Raw genomic sequence first — 21,535 nt, 5'->3', positions numbered from 1 at the left:
GATGGATATTAAGGTGACCTCAGGCCAGTGAGGACAAGTAAGTTAGAAAGAAAAGAGAGAGAGAGAGAGAGAGAGAGAGAGAGATATTATTGCACTCGTGGAGAAAATGGAAAAATATCAGCCGAGCCTACAAAGTAATGGGGATCCCCTTTATATAGGAGGGGAACCCGTTATGGTACAGAACGTATTAACTGTAAAGTTATAAAGATAGGACGGCTAGACATGACATCTTGAAAATAGGCCCCGAATAGACCAGCCATGTCAGGTTAAGCCGCGTGCCTTGGGAACTTCCTTTGTGCCTGTAGTAGCTTGATGTACTTATTAGAATACGATATCCTTCGGACCGACATGTATCGAACATCGAGGATGAGTCTCGACCTTGGCTTCGAGCTTCGAGGGGCATGCCCGCTAGATGGTTCTATGGCAGGGGAATCAGGCCCCCGGATTCGCCGCATACAGATAGTCTCCGCATTTCTTACAGTGAAGACGACAAGAAATGATAAGAAACGGTTCTGAAACCCCTGCTGCCCTTGCGAATGGATACAAGGTATTAAGGCGCATTACGCACACCGTTCCTGCAGATTTTAGCATTGACTGTGGCGGTTGGCTTCCTTTAATATACCCATGATGCTTTTATAAATACCCATCTCTTCCTTTCTAGATTCCATCTTGTGTTCAAAACCCTTAGTGAGGTCTGTTTCCCTTCGTTCTCACTCTTTCCCAGGGACGCAACCCCTTTTTTCTTCTTTCCTCAGATTTTCTCCTAGGATGACGAATATTTCCACTTCTGCTTCCCAGAAGGCTACAGGCTCATCTTCTTCGCTTTTCCCTTGAGGTGAAGTGGCCAGTCCCCCCCTCATGCCGAGGAATGCATTCCGGGACCCTTTGTGATGACCTTTGATTTTAGGGTCAAGAGACCTTCCTCGAAGTCAAGGCGTCGCGAGCCTGTAACTCGATATATTAGCTCTATAACGGACATCAAAAGAGCAAAGGCAGATTGCTGCTGGGAAGATACCGTGCTCGTGGAGATTCTCGCTCGGGATAAGGATATTATGGCTCATAAAGCCGGCTTTCTGAGTGTGTACACCTACCTATTCTCTTTGGGGCCGGTGGGGCCATCCTCGCCCCTAATCGATCCCGTGATTCTCGACTTCTGCTGGAGTTACCAGGTAACTCTAAGTCAAGTCCATCCTTCGTTCTGGCCCGTGGTTTATATTATTAGGCATTATTCAAGCATGATAAAGGGAATGCCTTTCACCCTGAATCATTTGATCTGGATGTATAGCCCTCGTCTGCTTCGCGGAGGCTTAATTAAGCTTCACTGTCGAGTCTCGAGGTACCTTTTTGCCCCTACCGAGGAGTTTGAGGATGATGGGTGGTTAAGCCGATTCATCCGAGTGAGGACGTCTGATCTGATTCCAGCAGAAAAGATGTCGTTCCCTAAGAAGTGGAACGCTGAGCGTAAGTAGACGTGGTGCCCTTGTCCTTTATTGATAATTTTTCTTCATACATCTAACTGTACCTTTCTTATCTTTTTGGCCGCAGCGATCTATCCTGGCACGGTGCCGGACCTTTAGCATTGGGTTGGTTGTTTGCACTCAATCTGCCCGTATACCGACCAAGCGTAGCGGGATTTATCCCGATCTCGGTGGGAGGCTGGATGCCCTGGTAAGCCTTGAGTCTTGATGCATCCGTGCATTTTGATGTAGCTTGCTGTTAGTAGCTTTCTCAATATCGTGCATTTTACCATCTGCATCTATGCAGGTCTAGGAGGGATCCTACTGATGAGGGAGGTGCTGTCCGTTGGAGGGGACATTCTGATGTATGACGAGGAGAGGAAGAGGCAGGAGAGCCTATCGGTTGAGCCACCGGATCCCAAGAGGATCAGAGTGGAGGATTCCAAAGTTGACCCATTGGCTCCAGTATGCGGGGCGACGAGAAATCCTCATGCTGAAGGTGAGGGAGAAAGCAACTTCTCGGCACCCTTCGAAAAGTGTTTGGGGTTGATTGATCCTCGGGTCGTGGGAATAGATGCTTCCGGATAGGAGTTTGATGCTGGCGTGGCTCAGATTCGTGGTGGTGATGCAGTGGATGGGGTATCGAACACTGACCTTAAATTGATAGTTGGCTAGAGTTCCCCCCGATCTGGCACACCCTTGACAGGCGGTTTGGAGGGACCTCGAGCTGGGACCCGTGATGAACAGAGGACGGAGATTCAGGTTAATCCCGTTGCCCCATTGGATATAGTTGATTCTTCAAAGGGGGAGATCCTTCCACCTTCCAAAATGCAAAAGGAGTTTCGCGAGGAGCCTTTCGTGGTGGGAGCACTGATCAAAGACGGAGACGCACTCAGTGTCACACCTCCTTTTGCGCGCCCGCCCCAAAGGGTAAATATGCGAGGGAGTTTTTCCAATTTAAGTGGCAATATTCGAAAATGGGATTATTTATTTAATTCAGAGTCGCCACTTGGGAAAGGTTTGGCTTTTGGTGTCCCAAGTCACCGGTTTATCTTGAATCCCAATTCGAGGAAAATATTCGACTTTCCAAATGAAGTTTGCGAACCAGAAATTCTAAGTAAGGAATTCTGTTGACCCGAGGGAAGGTGTTAGGCACCCTCGAATCCCGTGGTTCTAGCACGGTCGCTTAAATTGTTATAATGGCTAAATATCTGATTTAAATACATGTTATGACTTATGTGCTTTTATTAAGTTTAAACCGCTTTTATTATTATCATTTATTTTTTATAGAATTGCAACGTCGTGAAAATGCATCTCGAACCACGTCACAATCAATGCACCCGTAGTTGTTAACACATTTCGACTCCGTTGAGATTTGAATTTGGGTCACATAAATGCGCACCCGAATTTAAGAATGTAATTTAATTAAGTCGCGCCTAAAGAGTCTGACGCGTTATTATCTTTGGGGAAGGTAGTGAAATTCACTAAACAGTCCTTCCCAAATTCTAAGTATTTATTATGATCAATTATTGAGGGCCCCGTGATTTGCATTTTTATTTGGCGAGGCTCGTCTCATTATTTGAAAGGATAAACCTACAACGACTACATTTCTATTATGTTTGTCTCTAAAAAATAGAAGAAAGAAAATACATGCTAATTAAATTACATGCTTGGCCAATTCTGGCCTTTTTTAGTTATTGGATTAATTATTTACGAGGCGGGGAATCGTTTCGAGCCTTATTCCATGAGCGAGCATGCTTTTAATTCGCTAAAGGAGATTAACGTACAAGATTAATGAAAATGCTAAACTTACGCTAAATGTTCTTCAAGTTCGAATTTAAACTAACTTATTTAAACTAGATTAATGGAGTTAACTACTAGAAACTGCTACTAATGGGATTCGAACATGGTTCTATAGATTGCCTAACGGAATCAGATTTAATAAAGTTAGCTCAAATGATGAAAAAGAAACTATATTACATTTGGCAAGATTAGAAACAGTACCTTATGTACAAAATATAACTAAAGATGAAGTCTAGTTATTGCTATTACCAACTACTTGTGCATTTTACAAATTGCGTAATTATCATACATACAACTGAACCGCTATAAATCACAGTACCTAAACAACTAAGTTTCAATTAAGTACGAAACTAACTGTTGTATTATGCTATTTAGTTACAACCTAACAAATTACACAAATCTAACAACATCTACAAAGCTATAATTACGCAGCAAATGATTAAACTTCTTCACATCTTTCATTTCATGCTTTCACCGTTACAACAATGTGAGATTCTAGTGTGTACCTGGATGTTGAAACGCAAAGAAGAAGAAGAAGGTAGAGAAGTCAGCAGCAGTAATAAGAATAGCAGCAACGACAACAAATACAACAGCAACAGTAGAGCAGAATCAACCCTAGATGGACAAACCAGAAGTAGCCCAATGAAACAAGTACCCAATACCCAAACAATCACACTCAGCAGACTCAGTTGAGACTCGGAAGTACCAATGTTAATCAACAGGCAGTAATAGGTGAATCCGACACAATAATGGAATACAATTTCTGATTTTTCAAACACTCAAAGGAAGGACCCTAAGTTTGACAGAACAAATAGCAGGTTAAGGCTAATTTCCAAACAGAAAAAGGTGAGGAAAAGCAGAGTTTTCAGCTTCAATCAAACAGCAGAAATCTTCTTTTCTATCTCCCTCAATTCTTTTCTCTCTGAAAACCCTCACTTTTCTGATTTTTCAGAACTATTTTTGCCTCCCTCTCTTTTTGATGTCCTGATCTCCTCCCCTGAACTAATGGAAACCCTTCTGTTTTTATAGCTTCCATCAGCCCATTCAAACAGCCTGTTTAACAAACTGAACCCCCTCCCATGTTCTCCTCCTGTTTTTCCACTCAAAAGATTAAAATAAAAGTATTCCCCATGAGATTCCCCCTGACAGCCCTCTTTTCCTTATGAAAAGTTTATCCTTTGTTAATTTAAGCAAGTATGGGCAGCATGAGTGTGTCCTGACAGCACATGCTGTCCATTTTACTCTAATTCATTAAACAGCTGACAAAACACATGCTGCCCAAAGCCTAAAGTGAGTAAACATGCTATCAATTTAAACCACAATCTGAAATTTATGCTAACACTAACAGCTATCCAATCCTTAGGTGATTTCTGATTCAAATAAAAGGCTAACACACAATGTAATCACTTCTCAACTGATTTGAATAAAATCAAACCAACAGGAATCAAATTACTATCATTCCAAATTGAAACTATTTGACGACATGTATCGAATCGACTGTGTGAATTATACTGAGTACATTCAAATCATACCAAAGGAATCAGAATCGAATGGTACTAACAGGGGGTGCAAATTGTACTGCCCAAAACAAAGTTAACCCTGAAACTAATTAATCGACCCAATGTATTTTCAATCGATTATATAGTTTACACACATACACTTAATCAGTTGATAGAAAAACTTGAACAAATAAAGGTCCGGGCAAGGTGGACAGGACAGTCAACACAAAACAAATCCACTACCATTTAAACACATGAACAAACATTAAGCAAAACAAACAATATGAATTGGCAAGGAAAAAGAAGAAGAAAATACCTTAAAGAATTGAAAATCAGATGACCATGTCTCGGATTTTGACTCGAACCTCTTTTGGGGTTGAACGGACTTTAATCGAAGTGTTCTCAACTGAGAATACTTCAACTAAAATCTATTAGACCTCAAACTTCTTGTTTAAACGGACAAAAACTCGGATTCTGGACTTCTAGGGTTCCTGGGGCAGATTTGGGATTCAAGTTTTTCTGGTTAGATTCGGACCAAACCAAGCCTGGTTTGGTCACGAGGGAGGTCAGGGGAGTGCCTGGCATGGATTTGGGGGTGTTTGGCATGGGTTGGGGTTTGGCTTGAATCTTCAAATGAAGATTCGAGACGATGTAGGTTGATTCGAGCCAAACGGTTCATAGATTCGTGTTCAGGGGGTCAAGGTGCACTAGAGGTGTTAATTTGGTGACCGACGGCATTGATGCCGCTGGGTTTTAGGCGATGGGATAAGGGGGCGGCGCTAGGGTTTCGTGGGGTTTGGGTCTGGTGAGGGAGACGACCTAAAGGAAGGGGGGGGGTCTGGCTTAGGGGGCGTGGGGGTAAGGGATGAGGGATTATATACGGGGTGGTCGTTTGATCATAGCCGTTAGATCAGTCGAGATCAACGGCCTGGATCTCTCACTTAAAGAAAACGACATCGTTTGGTTAAGTGAGACCGGGTTGGTCTTTGGGTGGAATGGGTCGGGTCAGGTAACGGGTAAGGAAGATGGGACGAGGGCCATCAGATCAACTTGGTTTGAACGACTGAGATGGGTTGTTCTTGAAACGACGTAGTTTTGGCATCAAACTACGTCGTTTGGTGGCCTGGGAGATGGGACTCTTGGACCGGCTGCCTTGGGCTGGTTTTGGTGCTTTTGGGCCTCGAATTTTCCTAAAGAAACTGGCCCGGTCCGATTTTTAGACCAATTTGCACTCTTTTCTTTTATTTTCTACTTTAAAACACAATACCTAATTAAAGTAAAACTAAACACATATTAATTAACACTTAACACAATTATCACACACATATTAAAATATTTAAATAGGTAAAATCACACCATGGCAACAAATAGAATAAAAGATGCATATTTTGTGATTTTCCTTTTAATAACCGAATTATGGTTTAATTACACACGACATATATTTTTTTGTATTTCTGTTTGATAAGACTAAATAAAAACGTGCTCACAGCTGCCCCTCTTTGTCCGAAAACACGAAGAGTTTTCGTGCAAAGATGAAGTGAGCGGATATGAGCGATTTTGCCCATTGGACTACTCCGTGTGAAGCACATTTTGAAAGATTTGACCGAATCTTTGCTTCAAAGATTTCCTACATATCCTGGGCTAAACAGGAATCAGGTCAATGTAGTTCGTGAAACTTTGGTAGCTGGGGCTACCATGGGATTGCAATGCTTGCTGTTACTGCTGTCGCTGTTGCCACAACTGCTTTAACTGACCTCCTTATTACAACCAAAGGAAATTGAAACTGAACTAACTATTTATGCTTGTCAACTGCTAGTTACAAGATTCCTATCTATAATTCTTTTGCAACTTGATATTGGGTCTTAGCTGATTCTGCTTGTAGACTTCGATCCGAATCTTGATGCTTGCAAGTTGTAGGCGCCTGTTTATTTCTACGGTATTGAGTGAGACGGGATTGGCAAAGCTCGGGACTTTGATCAACTTTTGGAGCGACCCGCCGTTTGTTTGTTCTAGTATTTGGGAACATCTTCTCTTTTTATTCTTTTCTTCTTTTCTTTATTCAAGATTGAGACTCATCCCGTAGGTCATCTCGATCCATGCGCCTCGAGGTCAAACCTACTGAGACAAACAAAACAAACGAACGAAATTTTTCTGCCCCAGTTTCACTAGGACAATTTCGTGAGTTAATTGCCATAATAAAGCTACAGTACTGATGCGGGGATTGAGAAAAAAAAACTATAGTCTACAAAACGCAACTCAGGGATTGGAGACCTAATGTCGCCAAAGGTAAAAATGCACGACTCAGGGATTGGAGCCCCGATGTCGGCTGAAGGAAGGTTGCTTAACTCAGGGATTGGAGCCCTAATGTCGGCTAAAGGAAAAACGCTCAGTTCAGGGATTGGAGCCCTAATGCTGGCTAAATGAAAAAGTGCTCGACCCAGGGATTGGAGCCCTAATGTCGGCTAATAGAAAATAAACGCTCAGTTCAGGGATTGGAGCCCTAATGCTGGCTAAACAAAATGCTCAACTCAGGGATTGGAGCCCTAATGTCGGCTAACAGGCAAACGCTCAGTTCAGGGGTTGGAGCCCTAATGCTGGCTAACAGAAAAAATGCTCAGTTCAGGGGCTGGGGCCCTAATGCTGGCTAACAGAAAAAAGTGCTCAACTCAGGGGTTGGAGCCCTAATGTCGGCTAACAGAAAATAAACGCTCAATTCAGGGGTTGGAGCCCTAATGCTGGCTAAGTGAAAAAGTGCTCAGTTCAGGGATTAGAGCCCTAATGCTGGCTAAAACAAAATGCTCAACTCAGGGATTAGAGCCCTAATGCTGGCTAAAACAAAACGCTCAGTTCAGGGATTGGAGCCCTAATGCTGGCTAACAGAAAAATGCTCAGTTCAGGGGTTGGAGCCCTAATGCTGGCTAACAGAAAAAAATGCTCAGTTCAGGGGTTGAAGCCCTAATGCTGGCTGACAGAAAAAATGCTCAGTTCAGGGGTTGGAGCCTTAATGCTGGCTGACAGAAAAAAAAATGCTCAGTTCAGGGGTTGGAGCCCTAATGCTGGCTAAGTGAAAAAGTGCTCAGTTCAGGGATTGGAGCCCTAATGCTGGCTAAGTGAAACAGTGCTCAGTTCAGGGATTGGAGCCCTAATGCTGGCTAACAGAAAAATGCTCAGTTCAGGGGTTGGAACCCTAATGCTGGCTAACAGAAAAAATGCTCAGTTCAGGGGTTGGAGCCCTAATGCTGGCTAATAGAAAAAATTCTCAGTTCAGGGGTTGGAGCCCTAATGCTGGCTAAAAGAAAAAATGCTCAGTTCAGGGGTTGGAGCCCTAATGCTGGCTAAATGGAAAATGCTGGGGATTCTAACTGACCAATTTTTTTGAGTTTTCTTCTTTTAGTAAAATGTAAGAGAGAATTTTGGGAAAACTTCCCTTTTGAGTAGATTCCTTATTGCCACACTGTTTCTTGCATTCACGTATTCCTTTTCTTTTTGGGCGACCCCTGCTTCTTGCAATGGTTGCTTTGGATCACAACTGTTTCAATTTTCCAAACAAAGAACAATTGTTAGTTTGAAAATGGTGGTTGGTTCGGTGACCTTGATTGTTCCAATTGCTTTTTCGCGTCCTTATTTCTGTTGAAAAACTCTTCCATTGATTGGATTCACAGGCGAAACCCTTTTAGACTGCTCAGACTCGCATTTCCAGATTTTGTGATGATTTGCCCGTGTAAGGCTTTGGTTCTTCCATCCCATTCTGCTTGGGGATTTTCAGTGGGGATTTTTATTGGGGAGACTCTTTGGGGATTTGTACAAGACAGACTCGTTGGGGATTAGCTGGGGCAGACTCTTTGGGAATTTTTACAAAGGGAGGCTCTGTGGGGATTTTTACAAAGGGGGACCCTGTGGGGATTTGTACAAAGGGGGACCCTGTGCGGATTTGTACAAAGGGGGACCATGTGGGGATTTGTCATTTTTTTTTGTGTGTGTGTGTGTGGGTGTGTGTGGATTTACTTCGAATGCAGCCAACATTATGATCCATCGGGATTGGACAAACGTACCACTGAAGCGGGGTATTTACTTCTTACGAAATGGAGCTCCGTGAAACCGGCCCTGCCACCTATTCTTTCCAGTATATCTGGAACTTGGGGTTAAAAATGAAAGGGATTCAAAGAAAAGTAAAAACAAAGAACGGAGAAAGCAAATTTTAGAAGAGAAGTGTCTCTTTCGGGACAAGAAAGACTTATCTGAGGGAAACATGCTAACTTTAAATTGACATGACATGCTTTTTAGACTGGACGCCTGACCTTCACAAACTTGTACTTCCTCATGAACCAAAGCGGATCTATGTTTCCAAACCGGTGGAATTTTGCCAAGACTTTCTGATGCGGAATTATCTTTTCGGCCGACAACGCCCTTTGCGGGTTTTCGCTAGTCGACCTCTCTCATTTCTCTTCTTGTTGTCGTTTGATAGCACTCTTTGCGAGTTTTTACTGAACAAGCTCTCTCATTTTTTATTTCTCTACTCCCGTCGCCTCACGGTGCCCGAAGGTTTTCACCGACAAGACTCTCTCGTTTTATTTTCTTTCAATTATGAATGTACCGGCCTCCAATCATGACATCTCTTGGCCTCCCCTGCCTTTGGCAATTGATCCGAAGGACTTGTGCTTGGTAAAAGAATGGTAGATGAAACTACAACTTCTAAGCCGTTTGGTGTGCCCCGATTTCAATTTCAGGGTATATTGGATTTTATTTTGGTGTGACTGAACCCCAGAAAGAGGCTGCCTACGTATCCTTTCGGAATCAAGTCAGACGTAGTTCAGGCTCAATCAATGTTTTTTTTCTTTCTTTTTTTTTTCCTTTTTTTTCTTTTTCTTTTTTAGGTAGCCAAAGAAATGCAACCGGCTCAAAGGGCTTGTGGAGAGAGTTGATAGTGTTTGGGCAGTGGGAACAAATCCTTCATCATCTCAAATGTGCCAAGACATCACCGAAGTAAAACTCAGACGTAATATCTTTTGACTGCATCTGCATTCACTGCTGTTTCAGGATCATTTCCTTCAATATCGCCCAAATACAATGCTCCTCTCGGCAATATCTTTCGGATGATGTATGGGACTTTCTAATTAGGAGTGAATTTTCCTTTCGCTTCCTGGTGATGTGGCAGAATGCGCCTTAGTACCAGTTGACCCACTTCAAAATTCTTGGGTCGGACCTTCTTGTTGTAAGCACGGGCCATTCTTTGTTGGTACAACTGTCCATAACAAACCGTAGCCATTCGTTTCTCGTCAATCAAAGTCAACTGTTCCAATCGAGTCTTAACCCACTCACTATCTTCAATTTTTGCTTCGACAATGGTTCGGAGCGAAGGAATTTCTAGCTCTGCTGGTATCACAGCCTCGGTCCCATAAACCAACAGATAAGGGGTTGCTCCTACTGACGTGCGTACTGTGGTGCGATATCCCAGCAATGCAAAGGGTAACTGTTCATGCCATTGTCGGGAACTCTGGATCGTCTTCCTCAAAATCTTCTTGATGTTCTTGTTTGCTGCTTCAACAACGCCATTGACCTTGGGCCGATAAGGAGTGGAATTCCTATGCGTTATTTTGAACTGTTCGCATACATCCCCCATCAAGTGACTATTCAGGTTTGCCGCGTTATCTGTGATGATAGTTGCAGGAATACCAAAATGACAAATAAGATTTGAATGCACAAAATCCACTACAGCCTTTTTAGTGACCGACTTGAGAGTGACAGCCTCTACCCATTTCGTGAAGTAGTCGATAACAACCAATATAAATCTGTGTCCATTTGAGGCCTTCGGCTCGATCGGACCAATGACGTCCATGCCCCAGGTAACAAATGGCCAAGGTGCAGACATGGGATGCAATTCCGTGGGAGGTGTATGAATCAAATCACCGTGCACCTGACACTGATGACACTTTCGAACGAAGCTAAAACAGTCCTTTTCCATGGTCATCCAGTAATAACATGCTCGAAGGATTTTCTTTGCCAAAACATACCCGTTCATGTGGGGCCCGCACACTCCTGCGTGTACTTCATGCATGATCCTTCCCGCCTCCTCGGCGTCAACACATCTTAGCAGATTGAGGTCCAGGGTCCTTTTATACAATAACTCGCCGCTCAAAAAGAAACCACCTGCATGCCGCCTAATGGTTCTCTTTTGATCTCCAGTAGCATGTTCGGGGTATTCTTGTGTCTTCAAGAACCTCTTGATATCATGGTACCATGGCTGTGTACACGATCCTGCCTCGATTACGTTACAGTAACCGTGTCTTTCCCTGATTTGGATTTCCAAGGGATCGACGTGGGCGTTGCCTGGGTAGGGTAACATTGAAGCTAAGGTGGAAAGTGCATCCGCTAGTTCATTGTGACACCGCGGGATATACCTGAACTCTATTGATTTAAAACGCTTGTCGAGGTCCTCTACGTGCTGTCGGTAAGGAATAAGCTTGACATCCCGAGTTTTCCATTCACCTTGGGCTTGCCGGATAATCAGGTCAGAATCTCCCATAATCAATAAATCTTCAACATCCTGATCGATCGCCATATGCATGCCCATGATGTAGGCTTCATATTTAGCTGTATTGTTCGTGCAAAAGAAACGCAGTCTAGCTGTAGCAGGATAGTGCTGACCAGATGGCGAGATCAAAATTGCCCCGATTCCTACACCTTTGGCGTTTACGGCCCCATCAAAGAACATCTTCCAAACGTGAGTGTTTTCCGAGACCACTTCTATGGTATTTATTTCTTCATCTGTAAAATAAGTACTCAATGGCTGGTATTCCTCATCAACCGGATTTTCGGCTAGATGATCTACTAACGCCTGGGCTTTCATCGCCGTGCGGGTGACATAGACTATGTCAAATTCGATAAGCAAGATTTGCCACTTGTCCAGTCTTCCCGCAGGCATTGGCTTCTGAAATATGTACTTCAAAGGATCCAACCTGCTTATGAGGTAAGTAGTGTGAGCCTGGAGATAATGTCTCAATTTTTGAGCAACCCACGTCAAAGCACAACACGTTCTTTCCAGCAGAGTGTACTTGGCCTCGTAGCCGGTGAATTTCTTGCTCAGGTAGTAGATCGCTTGATCCTTCTTTCCGATTATGTCATGTTGCCTGAGGACGCAACCGAAAGAATTTTCCAAGACTGTCAGATACAAGAACAGGGGTCTCTCTGGCTCTGGCGGGACAAAAACTGGGGGATTTGAAAGATATTCTTTGATTTTGTCAAAAGCTTCTTGACACTCAGCCATCCATTTGATCGTTGCATCTTTCCTCAATAGCTTAAATATGGGCTCACACGTGCTAGTCAGCTGGGCAATGAATCGACTGATATAGTTTAACCTGCCCAACAGACTCATCACGTCTTTCTTCGTTCTTGGGGGAGGTAGATCTCTGATAGATTTTATCTTTGTTGGATCTAATTCGATACCTCTCCTGCTTACTATGAAACCCAAAAGCTTGCCTGATGGGACTCCGAAAGCGCATTTGGCTGGGTTCAGCTTCAAGTCGTACTTCCTTAGTCTCTCGAAGAATTTCCTCAAGTCTTGGATATGATTGTCCCGCGTCCTGGACTTGACTATCACGTCGTCCACATACACCTCTATTTCTTGATGCATCATGTCATGAAAAATGGCAATCATGGCCCTCGTGTAAGTTGCCCCAACATTCTTCAGACCGAATGGCACAACTCGATAGCAGTAAGTGCCCCAAGGTGTAGTGAAAGCAGTCTTCTCGGCGTCTCCTTCATCCATCAACACCTGATGATACCCAGCGTAACAATCTACGAAAGACTGGATTTCATGTTTGGCGCAATTATCAACAAGGATTTGGATGTTGGGCAATGGGAAATTGTCTTTGGGACTCGCCCTGTTCTAATCTCGATAATCCACACATACCCGAGTCTTCCCATCTTTTTTCGGCACTGGAACTACATTCGCCAACCACGTGGTGTACTGGACTACCCGAATTACTCCTGTTTTCAGCTTCTTGGTGATCTCTTCTTTAATTTTGTCACTGACATCAGTTTTGAAGTTTCTTTGCTTTTATTGAACTGGAGGACAATCAGGGTGAATTGGCAATTTATGAACCACTAGATCAATACCTAATCCCGGCATGTCATCGTATGACCAAGCAAACACATCTTTAAATTCAAAAAGGAGTTGAATTATCACGTCTCGTGTTTTCTCATCCGTGTGAATGCTTATTTTGGTCTCTCGGATTTCTTCAGGAATTCTCAAATTAACCGGTTCAGTGTCATTCAGATTCGGCTTAGGATTATTCTTAAAGTGTTCCAATTCTCGATTTATCTCCCTAAAAGCCTCTTATTCGTCATATTCTGATTCTTGGTTCATTATTTCACAATTAAACAGCTCGTTGTGATCTGGGCGTGAAGTCCGCAAGCATGTCATATTATTTAAAGCCGCATTATTATAACTGAAAGAAAAGATAAAGGAAAAATAACAAAAAATCAGAACAAAGGAAAAAATGAGAAAACAATGATTTTTATTTCTTGGAATTTGGAAGATAACAATGTTTATATTTCAGGAATTCAAAACAACAACTGAAGGGAAAAACATCCAAGTTATATCCTGGGGATAACTCGTGATGCAGGAAAGGTGGCAGGACAGGTCTACCCGGACTCCTATCTAGTTAGGAATGACGTGGCCTCCCAGTTTCGAAGCTTGGCGTATGGCCCCACATATAGCATCTCAGCGGTGCTTGTGCCTTCTCCCGGTTGAACTATGTGAGCTTCGTAGAGCATTCCTCTCATTGCCCCACATATCTCCTCGATCTCTTCGGTCGTGAAAACCTCATCGTCTTCTTCTTTGATGTATTTCGGTCCGACGAAAGTCTCGTACAAATCTAGCAAAGGCCGAGGCAGTTTCCAACCCTCATTTTTCCTCTTCCTTGCCCACTCTTCGTGTTTTGGAGTGGATTGAAAACCTATCACAAAAAGTTTCTTGGTGTAAAGCAGGGCAATGGGTTCCGTTATTCCTTGCAATGTTCGTCCGAGCCCTTTCCCTGGCCTGAATCCATGTCGGATCATTTCTTTAGCCACCATGATTGAGGCGTTGGACAAGAAAGGTTGGGGGCAAGGTCTTCCTTCTTCATACTGCTCTGCTAGCACAACTTCGAAAGCCTGATAAACCGTGTGCTCGCTCCCTTCCCTTGATTCAAGATATGGGATGGATGGGTCCCGATAAATAGACTGTTCGTCTTCTCCGTGGAACACAATTTCCCGATCTTCGTATTCAAACTTCACCATTTGGTGAAGAATGGAAGGTACAGCCCCTGCCGCATGAATCCAAGGTCTGCCGAGGAGAAAATTGTAAGACGTATCCATGTCAAGCCCCTGGAAAGTTATTTCAAACTCCACTGGTCCTATAGTCAACACCAAGTCTATTTCCCCGAGGGTGTCCCTCTTGACGCCATCAAAAGCCCTTACGCAGACATTATTGGGGCGGATTCTTCCAGTCCCAATTTCCATTCTCTGCAGTGTGGAGAGCGGACAAATGTCAACACCTGATCCTCCATCCAATATTACCCGCTTGACGTAGTAGTCTTCGCATTTAACTGTCAGATGTAGGGCTTTGTTGTGAACTGCTCCCTCTGGAGGTAAGTCGTTCTTGCTGAAAGAAACCTGGTTAATGGCGAAGAACCTCTTCGTCATTCGTTCCAGTTGTTCGACTGAGGTTTCAACTGGTACGTACGCTTCGTTCAGGGTCTTGAGCAAGATCTTTTGGTGTTCGGCCGACCTCATCAGCAGAGATAGCATGGACACTTGCTCGGGGCACTTGCGTAGTTGATCTACCACTTCGTAGTCTGGCATTTTCATCTTTTGGAAGAAAGCTTCCGCTTCCTCAACGCTTACAGGCTCTTTGGGTGGGAAGCGCTTCCGTGTGGCGTTGTTTAACTCTTGAGTGTTCGAATACCTTCCAATGAAAGTGTTCTCCGGAAGTTCTCCCGTGACTTCTCTGCCTTTGTACGTAACCAACATTCTTTGATAGTTCCACGGTACTGTGGACGGGTCTGTCATCGGCTTCTGTGGCACGCGTCCGATAACCACTGGCTCATTCAGCCGAGGTGGTTGAATCGTCCCCCGGACCACATAGGCCCCTTTTGGTACGTACATTGGTTTTGCCCTTTTGACTTCGAATCTCTGTGGATTCTCTGCTCGACCTCGTGGAACGTAAAAAACTTCACTCCTCACAGGCACCATCGTCATTGTCTTTTCCTCAACTTTCTCTTCGGGCTCAACCTTGACAGTACTGACCTTCTTTTCCCCTTTCTCTGGCTTCGGGGTGGTTTTAGGCTTTTTCCCTGCATCGACGATGGCGATTATAACTTTTAAGGCAGGATCAAATTCTTTGTCCTCACAAATCATTCCAATCAACGGCCCGTTATTGTGAGCGGGCAACGGATTATTGGTCACATTTGGGACTTCCTCGTCCCTTAGTACTATCTTCCCCTGCTCTATCAAGTTCTCAACCAACCTTCTCAAAGTCCAACAATCATTTGTATCGTGTCCTTCTGCTCCTGAATGATAAGCGCACCTAACACCGGCTTTGTAAGCAGGTGATGCCGGATTGTGCCTTATCAGAGGGGCTGGCTGCAGGAAACCCATCTGGACTAGATTTTGGAACAAGGTAGAATATGGTTCACCGATGAGTGTGAAAGTCCGTCTTCTAGGTGGTTCCTGAGGGCGGAAGTTATTTTGAGGAGGCTGTGGATTATAGTGGTTCCGGTAGGGAGGCTGATTTCTAGGAGGTAGATTTAGGCCTCGATTGGCTTGCTGTGGTGGATGGACATAGGGCTGGGTATTCATGACCATGTAGGGTTGAGGAGCATAAGTCACATTTTGGTGGGGGTAGTAATGCTGTGGGGTTCTTTCTGGAAAACGGGGCCTAGGATTACGATATTCCCTCGCTTCTGATGCTGCCATGGATGTTTCTTCCTTTTTCTTTCCTCTTGTCATTCCTCCGGACCCGCTTTGGACGGCTTGGGAGGTTGCCCTTATGGCTGCTTGACTTAAGATTCTACCCGTTTTCAAACCATTATCTACCATCTCCCCGATCTTGATTGCTTCCGCGAAAGGCTTTCCCATGGCTGACATCATGTTCTGGAAATAGTCTGATTCTTGAGCCTGGAGAAAAGTAGTGACCATTTCTATCTCGTCCATGGGAGGTTTTACCCTCGATGCATGCTCGCGCCACTTAATAGCATATTCTCTGAAGCTTTCTGAAGGTTTTCTTCTTCAAGTTTGACAGAGAATTTCTGTCTGGTGCAATGTCGATGTTATACTAGAATTGTCTCACAAAATCTCTGGCGAGATCATCCCATATATGCCATCGAGATATGTCTTGGTCCATATACCACTCTGAAGCCATTCCTATCAGACTTTCTCCGAAGTATGCCATCAGCAATTCCTCTTTGCCGCCGGCTCCCCGCAACTGGTTGCAATACTTTTTGAGATGAGTAATGGGGTCGCCGTATCCGTCATACTTCTCAAATTTTGGGGTTTTGAAACCCACGGGTAGGTGCACGTGAGGGAACATGCATAGATCGGTATAGGAGACACTCTTCTGTCCGCTTAAACCTTGCATGTTTTTCAAACTCTGCTCAAGGCTCCTCATTCTTTTTGCCATCTCATCTTGTTCAGCAGTTTTGGGGTTTTGATCCTGCCCAGGTGCAAACTCGTATTGAGGCTGTTGAGTGCTGGTGGTGAACCGAGTTGGTTCCTGTGAGAAGGATGGTGCTTGGAATGTGAATGAGGATGAGTCAAAATTTGGCTTGTGTGTAACAGGTTGTGACACGATTGGACAGGGAGGTGCAGTAAATATGTTTGTAGCTACATCTGTTGTTGACATCCGGGGATAAGAATCAGAGGGCGATCCAGCAGAGAGGGCTGGGTACCCTAACGGGGTAGCCGGATAGCTTTTGGGGACGTTGGAAGTCCCACTTGTCCTGGAGAACAACTCAGGGAACCCAGGGATCACACTCGGTGGCTCTTTTCCGTTATTCCAGTCATCCAACATTTCCAACATGCGGAGCCGCAGGATTCTGTTTACCTCAGCAGTTGCTGACTCGGGCGTCAAGACGGCCGATATTGAACTCTCCTCGGAAATAGGAACTGTCAGCAAAGGAATTTCTGAAGACATTCTTATGCTTCCCTTTTATCTTGTGAAGTAAGTGTGAATACTCCCTCTCGACTTAACAACGGGTAACTGAACACTCACTTTCGACCTCGTGAAGTATAAATGTGAGGCCAGACCTTCACCAAACCAACCACCTTTTCTACAAACGTGGATGACTCAGCAGCAAGCAATCGGTTAGTGTGAAACAAATAACAGATAGGTAATCGCATGTTGGGGCGTGATGCACCTACACAGTTAAGTGAATTTCTACATGTTTGCAACAAAGACATGCGTCATTCCGGCTTCTCTTTAGGCTTTCCTTTTATTTATCACCATTTTTCTTTCTTTGTTTTTTTTTCTATTATTATTGTTTTCATTATTTGCGGTTAAAAATGTGACCGGATCCGATGAGGATTGCCTACGTATCACGATGCCGCATGAATCAGATCATTACGTAGTTCAAAATAGAGGAGTATAAAAGAAGCACACATTTTATTACTGAAGCAATCCATTACAACCAACATTTGAAAAAGGGAAAATAACAAACCTTGATAATAAGTACAGACTCAAACGGACTAATGCACCCTGATGCGAAAAGACGGACAGAAGATGCTAAGATACAGACTTGACCTATGAATACATTAAGGTTTCGAGAATTGGCGCCCGCGGGGCATCGTTCGGCTTCGCCGCGGTCTTAGGTGTGAGATCCCTTTCAAGTTGTTCCAGCTCATGCATGGTCTGCTTGACATAAACCATTACTGCCGAGAGAACGGTAATGCTGGTCATGTTTTCACATCGTAGACACCTTCTGATGATGGCATGGACAATGGTCCTAATCTTATCTCTGGTTTGCCTCTTCTCTATAAGCAGGCGTTTTATCTAATCACTGCATGTTTTAAAAGCCTGAGAATCCTGCATATGCTGATTCTTCAGTTGCCGCACTTCTACCTCCATTTGGGCCAACACGTCGTAACAGTGTCTGCTCTCAATTTGGAAATCCTCGGCTTGCTTAACTGCTTTAACCTCAAGTGTAGCCACCTTTCTCTTCATGTTGGCATCAGTTTTCTCGTAGTCGTGTTTCAATTGATTCAAGTATCGGCGATGCTTATCTGCTCTTGTACCCCACTGTACCTTGAGCTCTGCCATGACGTTTTCAGATTCTTCTAAACCATCTCGCCATTCCCTGACTTCATTTTTCTGCCCTTTTATCAACTGCTCGTCTGATCGACTCCTTGGTTGTTTATCAGGAGCCATTCTCAATTTATGGATTTGGGCCCTAAGTTCTTCATTTTCTTGGGCCAATCTATTCTTTTCGCCTCGATCCGCGGCGATTTGCATACTGTTATTGAATTTCAGACTTTCAACCTGTTGCTTCAACTCACCGATCTTCGCCCGATACCCCTTTTCCTTTGCTAACCAGTTCCATTGCTCTTGGGATGACTCAATGAAATCTTTGAGATGAGGTCTTTTAGCTGGTCTCTCGCAGGACATGTCACCTCTAAACCAAGCGTGATACCCTGGGGAAACTTCTCCTTTAGCCGTATCCAACACACAAGTGTTTGCCGTCAGATGTTGACACTCACTCCAGATCTGGCGAACTTCTTCTTCGGGGAACCGATCGTCCGGACTGATTTCAACCACTTGGGTGCTCAAGTCTTCATCTTTCGGCACTACTTGATACCTCCCAAGTTGCCTCAAAACCCGATACAGTGCATAGGGTTGGATGCTTTTAAGTCCCATCAATAGAAAGTGGGGCCTGGTTGCCGGCATGTATATGATTTCCTCAACAGGCAACCATCCGAGCGTCCACTGGATTTGGTTGGCAGTGAGAGTTCGGAAAAATGACGTCCATGCTGTGACTCCCTCGGGTAGACTAAACCCTTTGATTCTTGTGTAGAATTCTCCAATACAAGTCTTCTCGGGCAAACCATAACCCAAGAGCGGGGAGCGGTGGCATAAATGATCGGTTATCCACATTTGCAACAAAAGGTTACATCCTTCGAAAAAGTCACCCCCGGCTCGGCAAGCAGTGAGAGCCAGGAAGATGTCAGCCATAATCATAGGCGCCAGAGTACTTTTATCTTGGGTGAGCAAGGTACTGACGACCCCAACTACTTTTAGATCGATGTTTCCGTCTTTCCTTGGGAACACTATAAGACCCAAAAAAGCTGTCATAAAAGCTACCAGCCTGTGTTCGTCCCACTTTTGTCGGTTACCTCTACTGCATAGTTTGATGTCTGGCTTATTGAACCCGCCCACGTGGCCGTATCTAGCATATATGAGGCGGAGACTGCAGAAACCTTTTGCAAGATCTGGATGGTGAAATGTTCGGGGTATTTTTAGGAAATCCAGAAACCGGTGTACCGTGACGGCCCTAGGTGCAATCAAGTACTTGAACCTTAACGGAGCTTCATCACTTTCGATGTATCCCGCTATTTCTTCCAACGTCGGGGTGAGCTCAAAGTCCGAGAAATGAAATACATTGTGTGCTGGAATCCCAGCAAGTGACCAATGATCTGATAATATCACCCTGAGGCTGGATGTCTAGTAAATCCGGGAGATCTTTCAGATACTTCTTTACTTTGTCTTGCCCTTCCTTGCCTAGGTCATTCCACCATAATCGCAACTCAAAAGGGATCTTGGTTATTATTGAAAAGGGTTTGTTTTGTATTGTGCTCATCCTGCACATTTATTAAGGTGATTATACCAACGAAAAACTTTTATTAGACTCAGAATAAAACTATCTATGCTCTTTTCCAAGATTTTTGTTTTCAAAACGATGGACTCGGTTTTCAGATGCGGCTTTTAGCACTTCGGGAACGAAGATTTTAAAGCTGCGGGGATCAACCGGTCAAAAATAAAAAATGATGACCCAAAATGGCCGCTTATGCAATGTCCGCCTTCCAGCGTCCCGCTTAGGAACATTCGGCCATTTTTACAAAAATGGCATCACCCGACCCTTTTATAAAAGTGGCAACATTTCTCAACGGGAGGTTGGACCCGATGGGGGTTGCCTACGTATCTCACACCCTGTGAGAATCAAACCGGCGTAGTTCGGTCTTGATCAAGCGTAGAGTAAATAAACTAAACCCCTTCTAAATACAATCTTTTATATTTTCTGGATTTTTATATTATTTTTTTTATTTTTTGAAAAGAGATAAAGACTAAAGAAAAATCTTTTTAAGGAAGTATTTGGACTACTAGTCTGAATTTATAAAAGAGATACTACAAAAGAAACAATACATTTTTTTTGAATTTTGAATATTCCTTTTTTTTACTTTTAAATATATATTTTTTGATTTTTTTTTGGCAAACCTCTAGGCAAGTGCCTAGGGCTAATATTTTTATATATAAAAGTAAAAAATAGAGTATTACAACTATTACAAAAATTCCGGTGGTCTTAAACGATGAAAGAAGTAAAATATAAGACGCACATACATCCTATTACCAATGTTAAGTAGAATACTCATCATTGATAGTACAAATTGTATACTAATAATGCGCCTAATGTGATGATGTATAATCTGGAAAATTATACTTTTTAATCTTAGTAGCCACCTACGGATACAACACACTTGATAATAAAATGATTGTTGCTCCTTTTGGCTTGACGAGCGTGTTTGAAGCAAAGCATGTTCAGTACGTGTGATATCTCCCTGCTTTATCATGTTCGCCTCCATAAGGATTCGAACATGAATATTGCCTGTTCTTTGAATGTCCCAGCGTCTGCTTTTGTTGCTTTCTTCACATGAATGCAGCCGCCCAGACTTGTCATATGAGGGAAATGAGCATCCCTTTTTATTGCCATACAAGCACTGTGTTGTCGCTGGTATATTGTTGTACCAGATTTTGTGTGTACGATTGGTTCTACTCGTTTTGCTGCATTGGTCGTGTAAATTAGAGTAGGAATCGAATCCCAGATTTGAGCCACTACCTTGTTCCCACAGTTCTGGAAACGGCATTATGAGATGGTCCACAGATGTAATAAAAAATTCTTGTTCAGTTCTGCCCCAAACATTATTTTTGTATGCATAGATTTGTCATCCATTTTCTTGTACCAATGACTCGATGTTTGTACTGGGAGTCGTATTGTGTATTTGCTGTGAATTTCTGGCAGCACACCTGTCCATTGGCCTTGTCAAGTATATGTTTACTTCTAGTTTGCGCACGAGCTGACATCCTTCCTGCTCACAAGCCAAACTGTGTGAGCTTATTGTAATTTTTTCTCCGACCGAATGAACATTATTTGGTAACATCCCCCTTTGAATTCCAAACCACAAGTATGGTATAAAAATTGTTCCTGCAAAAAAGAAATCTGAGTTATTGTAAAATTGTAATCTTTCAGCAGTCCCCATCTCGTTTGTCTTGCTCATCCTTATTGTCTCGCAACTTTCACCCTTAGATATGGGCATTGTAATTTGTTATTATTGACAATTCTCCTGCCTTTTGTATCTAGTTCCTGAAAACTATGTGCTTCGATATTGCCCATGTCAAGTGATTGATTCGCCAGATGGTCTGCCAAGCAATTCCCTTCTCTCAAGATATGTGACAGATTCACATGAATTGTTTACATGACCTTTGCAATATCTTCTACATATTCTGCAATGACCCAAGGAACATTCCACAAT

Source organism: Nicotiana sylvestris, chromosome 7 (assembly GCF_000393655.2).
Source record: "Nicotiana sylvestris chromosome 7, ASM39365v2, whole genome shotgun sequence".
Lineage (NCBI taxonomy): Eukaryota > Viridiplantae > Streptophyta > Magnoliopsida > Solanales > Solanaceae > Nicotiana > Nicotiana sylvestris.
This window is presented reverse-complemented; position numbering follows the sequence as displayed.